General features: G+C 40.5%; 1 protein-coding gene across 1 annotated transcript in view; it reads right to left on the reverse strand.

Annotated features, from left to right (window-relative positions):
* Positions 1-10,785, reverse strand: part of SACK1B (scaffolding CK1 anchoring protein B) — a 135,704-nt gene extending 124,919 nt beyond the window's left edge. Inside the window, exon 1 of the mRNA XM_089694143.1 lies at positions 10,591-10,785. The gene's annotated coding sequence lies outside the window, so the exon portion shown is untranslated. The remainder of the gene's footprint in view (positions 1-10,590) is intronic.
* Between the last annotated feature and the right edge of the window lie 2,821 nt (positions 10,786-13,606).

Consider the following 13,606-nt stretch of genomic DNA (forward strand, 5'->3'; position numbering starts at 1 on the left):
TTCCTCCTAGATCTGGACGAGGTCATCACTGAGCTCCTGGACAGTCTGAGGTACAACTTGGCGGCATCGGATGGACAGAAACATGATATCCCAGAGGTGTTCTCCTGGATTTAGGTCAGGTAAGTGTGGAAGCCATTCAATGGTATCGATTCCTTCACTGCCTGCATACTCTTGCCACATGAAGCCAGGCATTGTCATGCACCAGGAGGAACCCAGGATCCACTGCAGCAGTGTAGGGTCTGACAATGGGTCCAAGGATTTCATCCCGATAACTAATGGCAATCAGGGTGCCATTGTCTAGCCTGTAGAGGTCTGTGCTTCCCTCCATGGATATGCCTCCCCAGACCATCACTGACCCGCCACCAAAACAGTCATGCTGAATGATGTTACAGGCAACATAATGTTCTCCATGGTTTCTCCGGACCCTTTAACAGTGGCGGACCTGCCAATTCTGGTGTTCAATGGCAAATGCCAATCAAGCTACATATTGATGTGCCATCCTGGAGGAGTTGAACTGCAAGTGCAACCTCTGTAGGATCCAGGTATTGCCTCATGCTACCAGTAATGACACTGACCCTAGCCAAATGCAAAATTAGTGAAAAAAACAGTCAGAAAAGATGAGTAGGAAAAAAAATGCCAGTGGCCTTCACCTGTAAAACCATTCCTGTTTTGGGGGTCGTCTCATTGGTGCCCATCTAGTTCACCTGTTGTTAATTTCATTAACACCAAAGCAACTGAAACTGATTAACAACCCCCTCTGCTACTTAACTGACCAGATCAACATCCCAGGAGTTTAATTGACTTGACACTATACTCTGATCAAAAAGTTCTCCTTTAACTTTAACTTTTATGAGCAATATATATATATATATATATATATATATACACACAGACACACTACTGTGCAAAAGTTCTAAGCAGTTGTGAAAACATGCTGTAAATTAAGGCTGCTTTCAGAAATAGAAGTATTAGTTAATTTTAGCAATTAAAAAATGGAAAGTTAATGAACAGAAGAGGAATGCACATCAAATCAATATTTGGTGTGACCACCCTTTGCTGTCAAAACAGCATCAATTCTTGCAAACAGTTTTTGAACTTGGCAGGTGGGTTGGAGAACTACAGTAACTACAGATCTTCTGTTGATGTAGGCTTTTGTGGATCGTCTGTGGATGTAGGCTTCCTCAGATCCTTCTGTCTTCCCAGACACGCTCCATGATGTTGAGATCAGGGCTCTGTGAGGGAAAACTATCACTTCTAGGGCTCCTTGTTCTTCTTTACACTAAAAATAGTTCATCATTGTCCTGCTGCAGAAAACAATTTGGGGTCAATCATAAGCATCCCTGGTGGTATGTTACATAGTTAGTCCGGCTGAAAAAAGACAAAAGTCCACCCAGTTCAACCATTAAAAAAAAAATGTTATAATCCTATACCCACAGTTGATCCAGAGGAAGGAAACAAAACCCAGCAAAGCATGATCCAATTTGTTCCTGCAAGGAAAATAATTCCTTCCTGATCCCCCGAGAGGCAATCAGATATTCCCTGGATCAACTTTACCTATAAATGTTAGTATCCAGTAATATTCTGCATATCTAGGAAAGAATCCAGGCCTTTTTTAAAACAATCCACTGAGCTGGCCAGAACCAACTCTTGTCATGATGGACAAGTATCTGCCTGTATTTATCAGCATTTAGGTGATACTAAAGTCTTGTTTTTGTTTTTCTTTTAAAATAACAACCATGTCATACTTACCTGCTCTGTGCAGTGGTTTTTCACAGAACAGCCTGGATCATCCTTTTCTCCCATCCCCCTCCCTCTCCTGATTGGCTCACTAGCTGTGATGGACAGCAGTGGGAGCCAAAGGCTCCTGTTGCTGCTTACGCCAATCAGTAGTGAGAGCCCCTGGGAACCGAGGCTCTCCTGGACATCGCTGGATTGAGAGGGGGCTCAGGTAAGTGTTGGGGGGGCTGCACGCAGAAGGTTTTTTACATTCATGCATAAAATGCATGAAGGTAAAAAATCTTGAGCCTTTAGAACAACTTTATGAACATCGTTGATCCTGACCAAGTCTCCAACTACAAGTTTCCTTGGCTGCCCACTGCTTTTAGGGTACCCAGCATAGCCTGTTTTTTTGTGCTTCTTCAAAAGAACTTGAACAGCACATCATGAAACCCCAGTCTGCTTTGAAATCTTTGCCTGGCAGAGACCTTGCTGATATAGTATAACTACCTTGTGTGTTGTTGCTGTGCTCAGTCTTGCCATGGAGTATGACCTGTAACATGAAAATGTCTTCCACAACCTCACCTTAGTAGCACAGTTTCGCAGTTCCCATTTTAAGCCTCCTACACAGCTGCTTCTCTTTCAGTTAATGACTGTTTCAACCTACATATGAAATTGATGATTATCAGCACTTGCTTGGGATTATTGGTTAATCATTCACCTGACTCTAATTCTAAAAAAATCGATGACTTTATGCAATTGTACAAAGTGTTCAAGTATAAGAATTGATGTTTGAAGCCAAAGGGTAGTCACACCAAATATTGATATGATGTATGTTTTTCTCCTGTTTGCTTTGCATCTTGTAAATTGATGAAAAAAAATCAAATATATATATATATATATATATATATATATATATATATATAAGATACGTAAAGTGCAGCGCTTCAAATGATTGTGAGAGATTAATAACTACTTTCCAAAATATAGATAAAAATGAATGATTGTTGGTCTCCCCTCTGATGATGTGCCATGCATGAAAGGCCTAAGGAGGAACCAACAGAGCATGACGTCACAGCCGCTGGAGCCACGAGGAAGCCCGGCGGCCATTTTAACTAAGGATCTGTATCAGTGCTTTTCATACTGCCTATTATTTGAAGCTTTATACTACCCTGTTTGCTAATTACCTATTCATTCAATAAATATTCAATATACTACACTATTGGGCACCTGTTTTTTGGCTCCTTCTGGAGCTAACTAATTTACAGGATACCCTTAATGTGATCCACCACCACCAGAGAGAGGGAGCCCTGTATCCAGGCTGAGCACCCATCCAACCTTAAGGTACCTCTGGACCTAGCAACCATATCATACATCTTCCAAGGCAGGATGACCTATCTATAGAAGGAAGCTCACCCACTCCGCCATACCTAAGAGATAATGGTGGATATTTATTATATGCGCATTATCCATGGGTGTACGGTGAGTGCGCAATTCTATTATTGGTTCCTGGTCTAACACCTGTCCTGGAAACTTGCTAAAGTGGATCATTCGAATTACATGTATATTCATAAACTTTTATTCATTAATTTTTATCTATATTTTGGAAAGTAGTTATCAATCTCTCCCAATCATTTGAAGCGCTGCACTTTACGAATCTTGTCTTTGTATAAGGTTTACTGTGATTACCTTCAGTGCAATAGCCGCTGACACAAGAGCACTCACTTTATATATACTGGTATATGATATAGAGAGAGAGAGAGAGAGAGAGAGAGAGAGAGAGAGAGAGAGAGAGTGACAGAAGGAGATGTGAAAACGGGACACAGGATTTGAATTTAGGATGAATGCGATGTTCCAGATTAGTGTTTCTGGACAGAAAAAACTGTGGATTTGATTTGGCTTTCTCTGGATTCTGCATCTCTGGATCGGAGCACTCAATCCCATGTCTGTGTTTTGTTGGACACCTGCAACCTGTCTGACCACACAGGTGGGCAGTGTCGTTATATACTTAGGTCTGAGACTAGCTCAGGGCTCCCAGTTTGGAGACAGTTCTCAGTGGGGGAGATGGAAGGTCTCATTGAGGGGTCAGAGGACCCAGCCAGAAGCCAAGAGACAGAAGTCTCAGTTCTAGCAGTCAGGTCGGCTCCCACGGGGGTATCAGAAGAACCCCCATTCATAGGCTAGAGGTGGGCCTTGCAGCAGGGCGCTGTGACTAAAAGCTAGAGAGCCAGGTATCCAGGAGAGGTACAGCAATTGAAGCTGTGTGAGCTTATGAACCAGGTGGCTTGGTATTTTCCAGTGTTAGTCTTTTTCCTGAAGGTGAAGAAGATTTCCTGCGTAGGAAATCCTTTGTTTGTGAACTTTTGTTTTCTTTTAAATAAAAATGGGCTACCATGCCCTTCCTGTTTGCTGCAGATTCCTTAAAATAACGCATCTACCATGAGAGCTAACTCGTGAGAGCTACTATAAACATTCGTACTTTACAGCAGTTCTTCACACCTACTGTATCTATATATATATATATATATATATATAATTTTTTTAAATTATTATTATTAATTACTTTAATAACTGAAACATTTCCTCCATATGAAATGAAACCCTGAATTGAAATAATGTGAAATGGAAACTCAGGGGGATGGAGCGCAAGATAGGTGGCCAGAAAATATGTCCTAGTTACTGGCTCTTTCCTTTCCTGTATAAACACAGGAGACATATTGCCTCCTCACCACCTGCTTTAACCCCGCACTAATGCACTGCAACTGTTAGCTTTGTCAACAGTTGTGAGGCACTTGCAGAGCATCTCTATTAACTTGAATGGGTGTTGTTCTTGAATGGGGGTATATTTTCTGCCGTGGCTGTGAAGCTTAGCATGGCTGCCATAGTATTTCAGCAAAAATATAATTTTATATTTCTAACAGCAGCCCTAGCTGTAGTACAAGGAGCAGGCTGATGGGAGTAGAGAGCAGAGTGACAGAAATATGAATTCTTGAGTGTCTGGTTTCTCCCTTTACTCTCCAATACAGGGTGGAGTGGGGAATAGATCCATAAGTGTAAAGTAAAACTGCAGCAGCAAAAATTCAGGTCCCTTCTCCTGCTAAACAGGTCTGTGCTATATGGCAGGACTGTGTAAATTTCAGACAGGAAGGTCAGAAATACAAATTCTTTGGCAAGCATAACAGCTCTCATATATGGATTTCATCTGTATTTTAAGCCATTTGCCTGGAGGCTAATTACAACGAAGACATTGCATCTCTAGAAATTTTCACACTGTGGCATTGTGCTACTGAAATAAGACATTCTGAGTGACTACAAATCATTTGTGCAGCACAGTGCACTGGAACTACAACTATCAGAAAACAAATCTTATTCTAGCAGGAAAGGGATTATCTTTTGAGTTCAAATGCCCACGCAGCCTAGCCCTAAAGGGATACTTATATTCAACAGGAGATAAGAATTCATCTTATCATTAGAGTGAAAACAAATCTTTAGTTGACCCTTGGCTACAGGGTGATAGTTCTAATCAGACATGCTTGCTTAGTAGACACTGCACAATAGAAGAAACATGACTGGTCTGAGCATTTGGGACATTTGTGTTGTGCATGGCACAGTCACTAATCCTAAACCTGGGGTCAATCAAAAATCTACAGTAATGTCATATGGTCTTTTTTTCTTAAAACAAGTATTGATCTGTCTTTCTGACCTGATAGAGCAAGAAAAATTAATTGTAGTTGGGAACAACAGTTTGCAGAACTCAGTTATTCAGTAATTAACTAGATCTTTTGGTTTTGGTTGAAACCTACCATTTATGGGTCTTATCGAAGACCCCAACACATAGTTATACTGTATGTCAGCAGTTCCAAGTGATATAAAGGGATGATGCCTGTAGCTACAGGAATTATCCCGTTTTTGTTTTTTTTCAGCAGGGGAGCCTAGGATTGAAACTAGCAGTTCCAACAGCATACCATACAGGTGATTTGGGACCGGAATGTTCCCGATCATCTCTATGGTATAAGGAACCAGAAGTGACAAGTGTTTTGTCACCTCTGGTTTTGGTGGATGTCAACAAAGAATTTGATCACACCTCGATTTTAGTAGATGTTTTTAAGGTATAGAAGACATATGAGGTTCAATGATGTCTCTGTAAAGAGTACATATCACTGCCAGAGACAGTGTAAAGATAAACAATTAAAAAAAATAAATAAATAAAATAAAAAAATGTAGTAAAGCACCCCCATCCCACTACGCTTACGCACAAAGGTGAGCGGACACGTCAGTCATACGTGCTTACGTAAACAGAAATCGCACCACAAATGTAAAGTATTCAGCACAAGAGCAACAACTCTAGCACCAGATCCCCTGTGTAACTCTAAACTGGTAACCCGTAAAGTGTCTCCTATGGAGTTTTTTAAATACCATAGTATAGTGCCATTCCATGCGTATGCACAATTTTAAAGCATGACATATCAGGTGACTATTTACACAGCGTAACAGCTTCTTTTATATTGGGTATTATATTGTGTATTTGTGCGCATTAAAATTATTTAAAGTGTAATTTTTAAAAAGATTGCATTTGAAAAACTGCTGAGCAAATACTATACCATAAAAAGTTGCCACACCTACCATTTTATTCTCTTCTTAAAAAAAAATATATATATATATAATGCTTGGGGGATCTAAGTAAAAAATTGCAAAAAATACAGTTTTGTTTGCATGTAAGCAGGCTTGGTGTTCAAGTGGTATATATTAACTGTGACAATAAAATTCTCTTGTTTGTTTTCTTTTGGTCTGCCAAACCATATGTAAAGGCAAAAAAATGTATTAAAGCGGAGTTCCAGCCATTTTTGTGTTCATTAAAAGTCAGCAGCTACAAAAAATGTAGCTTCTGACTTTTAATAAACACACACTTACCTGTCCCAGGGTCCAGTGATATACTCACTCGGTCCGTCCCTTCTCTCCTTCTTCTCTCCACGGCGCCGGCATCTCAACTGTGGGCATCAAGCTGTGACAGCTTGTGGCTTCACATCCAGGTGCCCACTGCGGATGCGTGAGTCACGCTGCACATCCTGATTGGTCCGGCAGTCTTCTGGGACCTGTGAAAGATCACAGGAGACTACGGGAGGAAGGAGGTGGCCGAACATCTGGCTCACTCCGCTGCTGTGAACTGAGCCAGAAGTGGGAGCTGGTACCTGTCAAAACCAGGTACCCAGTCCCCCTTCCCCCCCAAAGGGTGCTAAATATGGTAGTGGAGGGGGGGAGGCAAACAAGCAGAGCTGCTACTTTTGGGTGGAACTCCGTTTTAAGTAAATCTCTGCATACATACTTCTTGTCTGGATCACAGGAGTGCACTTTCATGTGCTTGCCTGTGACCCAGAATGAGATGACGGTGGGCTAAAACCTACTGCTGGCTGGCATCACGGAGCCACTCCAGAAGTATCACAACAATAATGCCAGGATCCACCCAGATGACCAGAAGACCAGCAGCTGGCTCACCCTCTCAGCGCAGGGAGCCTGAGTCAACTACTCCCACCCCCTCCCCAGCCTAATGCTCCAGTGGAGGGAAAGAGCACAGTCAGTTGATTGACAGTCAAAACCCTCTGCTCCAGGAAGACTGAGAACTGAGCATTCAGTGGTCATGTTATTGCTCAGTTCTCTTGCTTAGAGCAGGGGACAACTGCAGCATCAGACCGACTTCATTTCTGATGTATTACAGGGAACACAGAACTCAATTTATCCCCACCTCCACATCTCTAAAACTGTTTCTTATGCACAGGCAGAGAACACAGGAAGTTAACAGCTTATAAGATTTTTTTTTTTTTTTGCAAAATCAACAGGTATTTGATACATGTTAAATAAGTGCAGAAATACTAGTTGGTCCTGCCAGAGTTTCAATGTTCTTATAACTTCCTGTAGCCTATGCTTTTGTAGAGAGGGAATGTGTTCTGTAATTTTAATACATTTCCAGTCCTAGGGTAACTACACTGCTGTATTACTGGCAGAATCACCAAATTAAATTAAAGGAAGAAAAATCCATGAAAAAAGAAAACTAATGCAGCCACCAGGTATAAGGACTGGCAAGTTTCTATATAGTCACTTATTGATATTGGCTTAGAAAACCTTAAAAATACACCAAGACATTAGGTAACAGTCTATGGTAAAACTTACATTCCAATGTTTACAGGATATTTGCAAACGCAGTTCGGTCAGAAAAATTGACAAGTAGTTCACGACTTTTTAGAAAGTTTTCTGATGTCCCTGCATGATACATCTTTGGTGCGCTTTCAGAAGACCTCAGGTAAAAAGACTGCAAAAACTGCAAATACACCCACTTTAGAGCCAAACCGCAGCACAGCAGTGTGAAGCTGACCTAAATCTGTCACAATGTGCACAGAATTGTTGCAAGTATCTCTTTTACAAAGTGACAAACTTCTACAGGCAACAAAGCTATTTGGAAAAGGTAGGAGAGCCTTGGTTCACACTGTACACCACATGGGGATCACACACTACGTTACTGTGCAATTCACATGCGATTCAGCGTGGTTCGATTTGAGCCCATTCATTTTAAATGGGCTCAAATTGCACCACTTCAAGATGTGCATGCACTTTTTTGGAGCCACATTGCAACTGGATGAATGATAATTTTGTACCATGTGATCTAGTACATTTTATGGACAGGCAAGGCCACTGCATTTGCAACCTACGTTTGGGGTGTCGTTAACTTTGTATTGACACCCAGGGGAGATCACAAGGGCAGTGCAATTGGAATACGGTGCTAGAAAGGCACACAAATTGTGGCACTTCCTACACCACATTAGGGCCCTTTCACACTTGCAGAGCAATCAGGTCCACCTGTCTATTTTTCAGGCAGACCCGATCAGACAACCCATTGTTCTGTATGGGGAGGCGGATGTAAATGGACATGTGTCCATTTACACCTGCCTGCATCCAATCCGATACACTAAAAAAAGATTAAAATGGATCTGTTTCCTATCCATCTCTTGGATTGGATCGGATATTACAAGTCTACTGGCATTGCATTACTCCAACAAAACAGGCATATATATTATATATTTTAAAATGACCTAGAAACTTTGTTCGGTACCAGAATGTTCGGTAACCTACTTTTAAGACAGAAGACAGGAAAAAAAAAGAATAAAAACTTGATTTTACACAAAGAACAGAGGGCAATATGTTTTTAAAGGGCATATCCAGATTGCATCGGAATTAAAATAGTTATCTTTTTTGGATGACAAATATGTAGTTAATATAAAAACACATGTCTGGTTTCCTGTATGTTAACAAAATCTCCTAGTGATTTGTTCATAGTACAGATCCTAACACTTAGCTTTTAAGAATCTGGTTCCCAGGATGGCAGATTGCATCTCCCTATGTTGTCTGTCTGGCTCTGGCTTCGATGCTACTTAATGTTTTATTAGGATAAGACTAACATTTTATATAAAGTGCTGAAATAAAATGTATTGTTTACTGCAGACTTCTTTGAAGAGTGTTTACAGTCTAGGAAGCCTAAGGAAAATACAAAGAGCAAATACATAAGTAATTGCAGTAGAGATAACTAAGTCCACAACAGTCTTCATATACATAACAACAGGAGGAAGTAATGCTACAGACAGAGTTCATGCATTCTATTCAAGCACAGAAAAAAGTCCCTGCACTCAGCTTTGCTGTACTCATATATTGTTTTTTTGTTGATCAGAGACTGAACAGTACATGTATCGACACTATAGGTGGAAACCTATCTTCATGTCTACCGTGTGTTGAAAATATTGGTTTGAATGGGAATGTACAGCATTGTTTCTTTATGAACTTTTTTCATAAGTTTTGAAAATGTGCTAAACAGAAGGTGATAACAAAGTATAAGATAAAACAAAATAGTTGGCAACAAAGTACGGTTATTTCCAAGGACGTTCTGCTGCTTAACCCCCCCAGCTATTCCCATCTCCCACAGAAGTGTAGTGGAGAAGCAAGGAGTGCTGCATTCCACATTATGTTTAATAAACTACAATATGAGGTCATTTTTGTTTAAACTCCATTTAAACTGTACAGAGAACATGAATCGGTTCTGTAATCTCTAGAACTGCATCTAATCCGTAGAAACATTGGGCTTCTGGCTCCATTCTTTGGTTATGAAAATCAAAGACAATTCTAACAGAAGACCTTCAGTTTCTGTGACTATCCCAGGAAATCTATAGTTCGTAATTTAGAGCAGCAAAACCTGGATATTCAGTGAAAAAAAGAACATGTGGCTACACTTCTCCCTTGTGAGCCTAAACGTGAGCTAAAAAGTTACTACTATATATTATTATTATTATTATTATAATACAGGATTTATATAGCTCCAACAGTTTACGCAGCGCTTTATAAAATTAAGGTAGATATTACAGTTATTATTGTTATTATTAATATTATACAGGATTTATATAGCTCCAACAGTTTACGCAACGCTTTACAAAATGAAGGTAGATATTACAGTTACAATTATTATTGTTATTATTATTATTATTATACAGGATTTATATAGCTCCAACAGTGTACGCAGCACTTTACAAAATGAAGGTAGACATTACAGTTACAAGTATTATTATTATTATTATACAGGATTTATATAGCTCCAACAGTTTGAGCAGCGCTTTACAAAATGAAAGTAGACATAACAGTTACAATACAATTTCGTACAAGAGGAAACAGAGGGCCCTATATATAAAAACATACTTCTTTTACCTTTTTTATTATGAGTTCTAGGCACTACGGCACAGAGCAACTTAATATGTAACTGTTCTACTGCTCTAAATAAAAAAAATACATACATACGTTTGAACTAACTGCTATGAGAGCAGCACAGCTCAGGCTACTTACCATGAAATGGGTACAGTGAAAGGGCTGGCAGGCAGCAGCTTGTGCGATTCCAGGCAATCCAAATTTGTGTCACGGCAGCAGTAGAGATATGAGAGAAATGTGTTTGGGTTTGGCTACTCCTTGTGAATAGAGCCTTTGGCAGACAGGTGTGTTAACCTGTTGAAACATGGAAATGACTTGTCATACGAAACCGCCTTTGAGTGGAGAAACAGTGCAGAACCTGTTTAAAATGAAGGCCCAACCCTTCTGCAGCAAAACATAACACAAGGCTAGACAGTCCTAAAGAATTTCACACAGCAAGCTAATGTAGGAGGTGGTTACTGATAATGACAGCTCCAGTCTGTATTTTTTACAGGCAAAGTATAAAAAATGTCCTCTTGGTAATGATAGTAAAAGAAATTGTTCTTACTGTATTTCATGAAAATCATAGAAAAGCACATTATTTCATAGACTGAGCCCTTGTTTCACACTGATGCAGTGCAGAATTTGTAGCATTTTATTTATTTATTTCAGGTACTTATATAGCGCTGTCAATTTACGCAGCACTTTACATATATATTGTACATTCACATCAGTCCCTAACCCTAAAGGTGTGTACAATCTAAGGTCCCTAACTCACATTCATACATACACATACTAGCGCCAATTTAGACAGGATCCAATTAACCTACCAGCATGTCTTTGGAGTGTAGGAGGAAACCGGAGTACCCAGAGGAAACCCACGCAGGCACATGGAGAACATGCAAACTCCAGGCAGGTGGTGCCGTGGCTGAGATTCGAACCAATGACCCTAGTACTGCCAGGCGGAAGTGCTAACCATTTAGCCACTGTGCTGCGTTTTCAGTGCGAATTTCGCACTGTATCAGAATCGCACCCCATTCATGCGAAGTGTGTATGTTAAGTTAACATAACCCCAAAAGCGGTCTACAAAACACGGTGCGATGTGCAGAATCGGATCGAAGAGGTGTGAATACCTATGTGATACGATTCTACTGCCGACCCAAAAAAGGGTCCTGAACGTTTCTGGTGCAGGTGTGGTGCGAAAAGAGCCATATAAAATGTATGGCTCCAATCGCATCGCAAACAAATCGCATGTAATTTGCACAGGAATGTGGTGCGGTTCCTGTGCGAATCACATGCGATATACCACACCGGTGAACCCAGGCTAATACTCCTACAATGGAATACATTTAATGTATGCATTGTTAATTTATAAGAGCACCAGCAGCATACAAAATGATGAATTTCGAACAAGGACAAAGTAGACGACAAAACACTTGACACAGCTTTATTCAATAAAATGTCATAATATTTATTTTATTCTCGTTCGCACCAGAACACCACAGCGGAAAAACCCACATTTCCTGCACGTTTCCCACACTGTGTTCAAAACGCACTTAGTGTAACATCTGCTGTGGGTGCTGATATATTCCTAACAACACCCCAAACACAGGTTGCATGGTATTACAGTACCATGCGACTTTGTACCGTGCATGTTTGGAAAGTAGTTATTTATTATTTTGTGCTATCCAGTGAGATTTCATTGCAAATGAATGGGCTAAAAATTGCACCGCACATTGAGTCGCACGGGTTGCGTGGACTACATTCTTGTGCAATTCAGGTGTGAACCAGCCCTAAAAGCATGTTTTTTTATTACAAGTACTAAATAGACAGGACTTGTTATAAGTGTCATTTTTAGGGCTCCATGTACACTGCAGCTGATAAACTCATGTTCAGGAGGTGTTCAGCGTTTATTTCAACAGCCCCTGATCTCTCCCTAATGTTTTCCTATGTGTCCATGTACACATAGTCTTTTAACGTCGTTTACAGGCAGTTGAGTTTACAGTCGTTTTTTTGAACGCAGCAAACTTCATTCAGGAGTAGATTTTACCGGCGTTTCAAAAGCCAAACGCTTGTAAGCGTGTGTAAACGCTTGTAAACGCAGTTAACCACGTTTACAAGCGTTTGCGTTTAGAAGCGTTAACTGTTCCATATCCAGATGCTGTCCAGAGCCTTTTTTCATCATCAGAAATGCATGCAAAGCGTTTTCCATGTATTCAAATGGACCTAGCACACCAGCACAGTCAGTTCCAGGTTTTGCATGAAGGAAAGAGTGGTAGAACGTGCTGCATTATGCTCATGATGGGATCCATAGTGAATACAACCAGAAAAGACAGGTAATCTCCAAGCATACTGCTCTCTCTGTGTCTGCTCTCTCTATTTTGCTCAAAATGTCTGAAATAGTTAATTATTTACCATTTTTCAGTGCATTCTGGGCATTTGGGAGGGTCTCCTGAGGTTATCTTTCAAAAACGCTTCTGAACGCAAACATGCATAAATACGGCTAAACGCGTTATGAAAACGCGGCTAAACTGACATTTTTTGACCTACGTTTTCCATCAGTCAGTTTCCATCGTTCAGAAGAGTTTTCCAAACACCCTGTGTACATGAGCCCTAAGTGTATTTAAACTCAGAGGCCTAACTAGAACCTTCAGGGCCCAGTGAAAGAAACCATAAAGATCCTCCCTGACTCCTGGTCGGGGCTCTTCACTCCAGGCCTGGGGCCTTTTCCATTGATTCTGGGGCCCTTTATTCCCATTGCATGACCCTTTATTACCGTCTCACAACAAGACTCTTTTACATGTTCTGCAGTCGGCTCCCTTCTTGCTGTCTTGGGGCCCTGCATGGTTACGGAATGCCAGGACCCAGTCACAAGTGCAACCTTTGCAACCCTGGTAGTTCCGCCACTGGTTGCAGTAGTTTTTTTATTTTAATTGTTTCACATTTTATTTTATTTTTAAAATTTTAGTTTTTTAATATTTTTATATTTTTTTAGGCACCCTGTTGGGGGCTTTGGTAAGATATCAGGGGTCTAAACAGACCCCTAAAATGTTCCATCTTGGAGACAGAGAGAGGAGTTTGAGGACATGGCCCTCAATCTCCATCTCTGCAGTCTCAGCAGTGTAGAATGAATGGACAGGAATAGCTCTGCACAGAGCTTCCTATTCATTCACAA

Source organism: Staurois parvus, unplaced genomic scaffold (genome assembly GCF_062004578.1).
Source record: "Staurois parvus isolate SC_StPar_1 unplaced genomic scaffold, SC_StPar_1.0 ptg000652l, whole genome shotgun sequence".
Taxonomy (NCBI): domain Eukaryota; kingdom Metazoa; phylum Chordata; class Amphibia; order Anura; family Ranidae; genus Staurois; species Staurois parvus.